The 8,260-nt window shown below is 40.1% G+C and overlaps 1 long non-coding RNA gene across 1 annotated transcript; it reads left to right on the top strand.

Moving 5' to 3' along the window:
* Window positions 1–3,461: 3,461 nt before the first annotated feature.
* Window positions 3,462–7,904, top strand: LOC110678866. Its single transcript, XR_002502000.1, has 2 exons — window positions 3,462–4,067; window positions 7,772–7,904. It is a non-coding gene; the product is annotated as an uncharacterized LOC110678866 (long non-coding RNA).
* The last annotated feature ends 356 nt before the right edge of the window (window positions 7,905–8,260 follow it).

Below are 8,260 nucleotides of genomic sequence, written 5' to 3'. Positions count from 1 at the left end.
AGAGGATGAATAGAACACTTGTAGAGAAGGCGAGGTCAATGTTGAATGATGTCGGACTCCCCAAGAAATTTTGGGCGGAGGCCGTATCAACGGCAGCATATTTGGTGAACAGATCTCCAACTCGATCACTAGAAACAACGCCAGAAGAGGCGTGGTGTCAGAAGAAACCCGACCTGAAGCACTTACGAATATTTGGATCTCAAGTAATGGTTCATTGTCCGAAGCAAAAACGGCAGAAGTTCGATTCAAAATCGGTCAAGGGCGTATTCGTTGGATACGCTGAGAATTCCAAAGGCTTCCGGGTATACGATCAAGAGAGGGACGAGGTGATAATAAGTCGAGATGTCGTGTTCATTAATGAGGAGCAGAAGTTTCAGCCGAAGAATGTAGGAGAACAGTATCAAGATCAACCGGTGGAGTTCATCGAGTTGCTTGACTGGTCAGAAACAAATGCTCATCCAGAAAATGAAGGCTTAAATGTTCAACAACGTAATCAAGAAATGTCTTCTTCCGTGGAAATTGCTGAGGCCAGCACTGCGCTCCCACCGCAATCTGGTAGATCCGCTGATGAGCAGCAAGGATTTAGGCGCAGCGGTCGGGAGCGCCAGCCCCCAGGCAAGTATTCCGATTTCATGTGTTTTAGTTCAATCACTGGCCCAGATGATTTTACAGACCCAACCCCGATGGCTTCCGAGATGGCAGATGATCCAAGCAACTACACCGAAGCAATTGAGCGATCCGATCGAGAAAGGTGGATAACTGCCATGCGAGAGGAGATTCAAGCGTTGACTGAAAACGAAACCTGGGAGTTGACTGATTTACCGAATGGACGAAAGGCAATTAAGAACAAATGGATATACAAAACGAAACGTGGATCAGATGGAACAGTGGAGCGGTTTAAGGCCCGGCTCGTCGTGAAAGGGTGTTCCCAGCGTTGCGGAGTCGATTTCGATGAGGTTTACTCCCCTGTCGTACGTTACTCGACAATTCGTTATCTGATGTCTTTGGCGGCTCAACACAACCTAGATATAGAACAAATGGATGCAGTAACCGCTTTTCTGCAAGGAAAATTGGCCGATGAAGTCATTTTCATGGAACAGCCTGAAGGTTTTGCTCAAAATCCAAAGAAGGTATGCCGTTTGAAGAAAGCGTTGTACGGTTTGAAACAATCGAGTCGTGTGTGGAATCTTCAACTGAATGAAGCTTTACGTGAGTTTGGATTGGAACGTTCTTTGATGGATACCTGCCTATATTTCAAGATTGACGGCGAATCGATGACATTTGTAACAATTTATGTAGACGATTTCCTTTTGTTCACCAACGACTCGGAAATGAAGAAGAAGCTGAAGACTTTTCTCCACAGCCGCTTCAAAATGAAAGATCTTGGAGAAGCAAAGTTTTGCATAGGGCTGAAAATCACACGTGATAGAGTGAATGGCAAGATTTGGTTGGATCAACAGTAGTACGTTAGGATGTTCTCGAGCGGTTCAATATGGCGAACTGTAGCCCCGTTTCTACTCCAGTTGATCCCGGCGCGAAACTCAACAAATCGATGTGTCCGTCCGAACCAAAAGAAGTGCAGAGCATGCAGGCCATCCCATACAAAGAGGCAGTCGGGTCATTGATGTTCATCGCTCAAGCAACACGACCAGATATTTCTTTCGCTGTAAACATGGTGAGTAAGTTTAGCAGTAACCCTGGTCGTAGGCATTGGGAGGCAGTAAAACGAATCATGCGTTACCTGAAGGGCACTTCAAATAATCGTTTGAAATACTCGGTGACTGGCAATCCACATTTTACTGGCTATACGGATGCGGATTGGGGAGGAGACGAAGATCGAAGGTCTACCACTGGTTATGTTTTTAGCAAGATGGGAGGAGCGATCTCGTGGAACTGCAAACGACAAGATGTAGTGGCATTATCAACTTGTGAAGCCGAATATATTGCTTTATCAAGGACTACACAAGAAGCTCTCTGGTGGCAGCAGATGTTGCAGCAAATTAATGGAGATCTACAAGTACCAATTCTATGCGACAATCAATCTGCCATATGCGTTGCAAGAAATCAAGGTTATAATCCCCGTACAAAACACATCTCAATTCGGTATCATTTCGTTCGTGAAGCTCTGGATCGTGGCGACATTACTTTGGACTATCTTTCTACAAAGCAGCAGCCAGCGGACGGATTTACCAAGCCACTAACCAGGCAGAATCATGAGGCATTCAAGAAACTGCTCGGTATCGTAGGTTAAGGAGGAGTGTTGCGGTATGGTGAAACGAAGTAACCTACGAAAGCTGTCGCTATGCATAGCAACCCACTTGCTTAGTAGCGACCCCTAGTTGTTTAGTGTGTATAAACGTGTTAATAAATTTTCATTAGTTCTTCTGAGCACAACCAGTACACACGCGTTTCCATTTACTCTCAAGTGAGTGGCAGTTTGCTGCGTAATGCCCCGGTTTCTTACAAGTAAAACAGGTACCATTTTTCTTTTCTGCACCACCCTTCGTTCGCTTTATCTTCTGTTTTGAATAGAGTGCACCTTCACTGCTGGAACTCTTCAAAGGCCATTTAACATCTTGGATAATCTTCGTCTTTACTACATCCGCAGTCAATTGAATTCCTGAAGCTTGAAGACCCATTATCATCGGATTGTAATATTCAGGTAAACCTTTCAGCAGTAATGAAGCCAGCCATTGATCATTGACTTCAAAACCGATTTCGCTCAAATCATTTGCTGTTGTCACCAACTGGTCCACGTAGTCTTCAACAGATTCGCAATCTTCCAACTTGATAGTCGTCAATTTGTCCAGAAGACCGAACCGCCGGATTAGTCCATCGTCCTGGAATGCCTGTTGCAGTTTGTCCCATGCCTGTTTAGCGGTATCAGCGTTCTTGACCAAACTAAAGTTGTGCTTCTCCAAGCTCAAACAAATGGCCGCAAGTGCTCGATCGCTCATATCCGGATCCACTGCTACATTCTTCAACGGTTTGACTGCACGCCACGTACCTTCGCGTATAAGTGCCATTTTCATTGAAAAAGCCCACGATGCATAATTCTGCCTTCCCTTCAATTTCTCCATTACCGGTAGGGATACTGCGCTTCCGAAAGTCCGAACAGTTGCTGTTGACCGCACACCGCTTCCACTTGCAGTTGAACCATCACCTCCAGCTATCTGTCTCGAGTTTCCGCCAGTCATTCCTCCGCTTTGAGAAGTTGAACTTGAATTATCCCTCGGAATCATCTCAGGAACTAGCACGAATTGCGGTCGTCGAATTTGTTCAAATTCTAGCCTGTACTGGGCCCATAACCACTTGAGAGTAAATGGAAACGCGTGTGTACTGGTTGTGCTCAGAAGAACTAATGAAAATTTATTAACACGTTTATACACACTAAACAACTAGGGGTCGCTACTAAGCAAGTGGGTTGCTATGCATAGCGACAGCTTTCGTAGGTTACTTCGTTTCACCATACCGCAACAAGTACCCCGGAGAGGTCTTCGTCATCTCGTCCCGTCCCTATGGGCAGACGGCTTTCCGTGAACTGCGTCTGCTGATCATTACCGATCACCATCCTGTCATCGAATCTTTCTAAGTCAACATTCCGGTCATTGCCGTCTGCAACACCGATTCGCTGTTGAAGTTCGTCGACATTGCCATCCCGTGCAACAACAAGTCGCCGCATTCCATTATTCTGATGTGGTGGCTGTTGGCCGCGACTGCGTGGCAAGATCACCCACTTAGTGGGATCGACGACTATTCTTCTACCGCGATCCGGAGGAGGCTGAGAAGGAACAGGCTGCCCTGGAGGCCGTACCTGCTACCATAGATCTACCCGGAGGAACTGATCGTGGTCGATGAGACCAACTGGGCCAGCGAGGACGCAGCCGCTCCAGCTGCCCTGCCACAGTTGGTGCAGGCTGATAACGAACGAAGACAAGACCCAGACTGTTGGATTGTGGGGAGGCGGCGGTGGCTTCTAAGCCATAGCGGATTGGGAAGGACACTACGTGTATTTAATGTAGGTGGTTCAGGTGAAGATTCGGTGGTACAACAAAAGGGATTATGTGGTAAGTACCCGAGGAGGAAAGAATAACTCGTCAATAACTTATGCATACCATTTTTTGGTATCATACCACAATTAGGTATTCTTAAGAGGAAAATAACCATCATCGTTTTAAAAATTTTCAAAACCAGTTTTTTTGCTCAATATCCAAGCAATGTTCCAGAAAATCTATCATTGCATTGCACTGGCTATCTGAAATCCAATGATAGATTTTTATGAGGATTGCTTCAAATTTGAGTGAAAAATCTGGTTTTTAGTGTTTGATGACTGCTGATGATTGAATGATGGAGTCTTGAGCCTTAAGTTATCAATACCTCATTTTGGTATTATAATGGTATTTGAAAAATATGTTTTAAACAATTAAAAATACTTCATTTTGGTATTCGACAGCTATTGAGGACTGCTGGAGGTATTGAACTAGTATTGAAAAATTTCACTTTTATATGAAAATCCATCAAATATTATTTAGGTATTACAATACCTGATCTAGTTATTCGCTTGGTATTTGTAGAATATGCAGAAGATATTATTTGAGGTATTTTACCTCTTATGCAGGGCTCATTCATACCTCATTCAGGTTGTAAGTATTGGAAATTATCTGGTATGGAATACCTCAATTTGGTATTCAGTAGTTATTTTCTTCTGGTCGGGTATTTTGAGCAATATTCAAAATTACTACTGAATGTTTGGGACTTCTAGGTGAATATTTGAGCATATGAAATTCCCCCTTGATTAGAACGGGGGGACGCCATTTGGCATAAAGCCGTTTGGCATAAAATAATTAGGCATAACGGTCGTTTGGCATAATAGTCATTTGGCATAATTATTGAAAATTGAGTTGCTACACTGAGCCAATTAATCCGATTATATTTATCTGGAAAATCATATACACGCATCAGAAATCATTTTTGATAGATTTCATTAACACCCAATAAAGACTATATGAAGGTCCAATGAGGTTTAAATAATAACCATATGGAAATCGTTGGAATTTCACATATAACTTATTGGACATCGTTTACCCATTAAGTCATTGAATAATCAGATACATGGTATATGATTTTCTATTGTGAAAAAATCTGTGTTTATATTTAGTGACACGATGGCGGCCACTGCATTCATTTCGCTAGCAGATAAAGGATTTACGACGAATTCTTGCAAGTTTTTATAGGTATGCGGGTAAATATCAGTTTTTCAATAATTATATAGTTTTATGTACATATTTTAGAATGTGGAACCATTATTTACTTCTCGATGAAGAATTTAGCTTCTAATTCCATACAACTTAGAACAGGATGAATTCAGACAATTTCCTTGAGACATTTTTTACAGAGTTTCTCGAGGACTTCCTGAAGGAATATGTTAAAAGGGCTGGTAAAAGGTTTTTTTTATAGATTTGATTAATATTTTGAAGAACATCTCTGGAAAGTTTTTACAGTTTTTACACCTTTTCAGGATCCTATCGAAGGTTTCTACCAAGAGTTCTAGAACTTTTTCAGTTAGTTCTCCGAAGAGTTCCTTTAGGAATTTTCCCAGGAATTCTTTCAAGAATTTTCATTGGAGCTCTTTAATAATTCTACAATGAGTTTTTATAGGAACTTCTGAAGAAAAGAAAAATAAAATCAGCATTTTTCAAGGATGTTTCCAGGATTTGCTCTATGGAATTTCTTCAGGTATTCACCCATAATTCCTTCTAGGAATTCTTCCAAGAGTATCTTCAATGTCTCAAAGAGTTCTTCTAGGAATTGATTTAGAAGTTCCTCCAGGAATTTCCATACATTCTTAAAATAATTTGGCCAAGAATTTCCCATTGAGCTTCCACAAATTAACCCAGGATTTCCCCGCATGAAGTTCTTCAAGTATGTTAGCCTGGAATTTTATCAAGATTTCATGGATGATTACTTTCGAGAAGTACTGGAACTCATGGTGAAATTTCTGAAAGAAAATCTGGTAAAATTGGTAGAGGAGATTATGGGGAAACTCCGAAAGAAACTCTTGAGAAAGTCTTGGAATAACTTCTGGTAACATCGTTACAAATCAATGGGGGAATTCCTAGGGATATTTCTGGAGGAACTCTTGGTGGAATTTCTAGAGGAGTAATTGGGATTATTCTTGAAAGATTTTTTGAGTGAATTTTTAGAACAATTTATTAGATAATCTCTTAAGGATCTCTTCAAAGTATTACTGGAGAAACTTCTTGAGAAACTCATGAGAGAAGGAACTCCTAATGGATTCCTGGAGGCACTACCGGATAAATTTCTGGAGGAAATCCTGGAAGAATTCCTTTGAAAGTTTTGACAGGAATTCGTGAGAGAGCGTCTTGAATGAAGTCTGGATAGTATTCCTCGAAAAGATCTTGAAGGGATTCTTTAGAGGAAACTCCTGGAATAATTTCTGAAAACTCTTCCAAAAATGTCTGGAAGACGAACTGGAGAAACTACTATGGAAATTACTGAGGGGAAATCTTGGAGACATTACTCAAGGAACTTTTCGAAAAATGCTGAAGGAACTCATGGAAGTATTTCTTTCGAATCTTGTTGTAGAAATCCTGGAAGAATTCCTTGAAAATTCTCTAAGGAACTTGAAGAATTAATAATGAATGCAAGATCTTTCAGAGGAATCCCTAGGAACTCCTGTAGAAATTCCTGTAGAAACTCTTAGAGAAATTTTATCTTTGCTATTGGGGGAATATCTGGAAGAACTCCTGGAGCAATTCCTAGAGGAGCTATTAGGAAAATTCTTGAAGGGACTCCTGGGAGAATCCTTTCAAGGGGAACTCGCCGGGAAATTTATGGCAACTCATGAGGAAAATCATGGAAAAACATTGAATAGAAACATCTGGGAAAAATGCCTAAAGGAGGACTTTCTTGAAGAAAATTTGAATTACGCAGTGCAAGACAAAAGGGTTAATTTCTTTTTATTATTATTATCTTCTGAACGACACTGAAGACCGCCTCACAGTTGAGGTCGAAATACACGTATCTGTTAAAGGATACAAACGAAGAACTCTTGGAGGATAGATTTTCTGGAAGCTCTGAGAGAATTCCTGGAACAACATCTGGGGAAACTGCTGGGAAAATACTGGAGCATTTCCTTGTGAAACTCCAGGTAGAATCCCTGATAAAATTATAGGGAAAACTCTTGAGATATTTTTTTAAATTTTTCCTGTGAAAATTCCTAGAATAAATCATTGCATTCCAACAAAACCTTTCCATCGATAAATTCCCTCAGGTACTTCTCAAGGGATTTACTCAGGAAATATGAGAAGAAATTCGCCCAGGTATTTCTTCTGAAATTCCTCGTGATATTCCTAAATAGACAAAAAAAATCTTCACTTTTACTTTTGACCAAAGTCAGATGGTTATTTTGGAGAATTATTGTTAACAATGTATTTCTGAGAGAGCGTAACGTGTTTATATGTTGGACATTTTCGGTAAAATCAAATAGAAATGAGCAAGTTGGTAGTACACGTAATGTTCTGTCCAAATTACTTTGAACACCCTACCTGGGATAATTTCCAGATTGGAGGCAGACATGACGGCATTTTCTTAAAAAAAACATGTAAACTTCCAAACTAAACTGCTGGTAATTGCTCCAACTTATAAAAATAAACGTATATTATATTATAAGATCTTGCATTAATGTTGATTATTTAAAAATATTGAAGCTCCTTCTAACGCGTTTTTTTTTGAACCTAATATATTTCAGAATGGCCACCGAACCGTGAAAAGCAAGAAAAAGACGGGGATTTGAATCCAGCGGGAAAAAGACAGGAAACCGAGAATTTGACATGGTCACCGGGAAAATCATTCTGAACGAACACCTTCAACCTCTAAAAAAATTGTGGGAGGTTGATATTGTCATTAAGCATCTGTAATCTTAGACAAATAACATGTAAACATTAATGATTTATCTTCTTGTAGAAATAGTTTACTTTGCTACACCATACTTTTTAGAAATGTTTAACTTTTCTCATTGGTTGGCAATATCTCGAAATATTTTATGATTTTGTTCTCGTACTATCAGGGTTTGATTTATTTCTTACTTATCACACTCAAAGTTTTGAATCAGAGTTTCAAAACATCTTGCAGAAAGTTTAAGTACTCAAACATATTGGATTCATAATTTTCTTTAGTTGATCAATAATAATTCAATAAATCCGAATACTCTTGCCAACAATGCTTCAATTTAGAGCCT

The sequence above is a fragment of the Aedes aegypti genome, chromosome 3, assembly GCF_002204515.2.
Source record: "Aedes aegypti strain LVP_AGWG chromosome 3, AaegL5.0 Primary Assembly, whole genome shotgun sequence".
NCBI classification, from domain to species: Eukaryota; Metazoa; Arthropoda; class Insecta; order Diptera; family Culicidae; genus Aedes; species Aedes aegypti.
The sequence above is the reverse complement of the archived record's forward strand: the minus strand, read 5'-3'. Positions and strand labels throughout refer to the sequence as shown.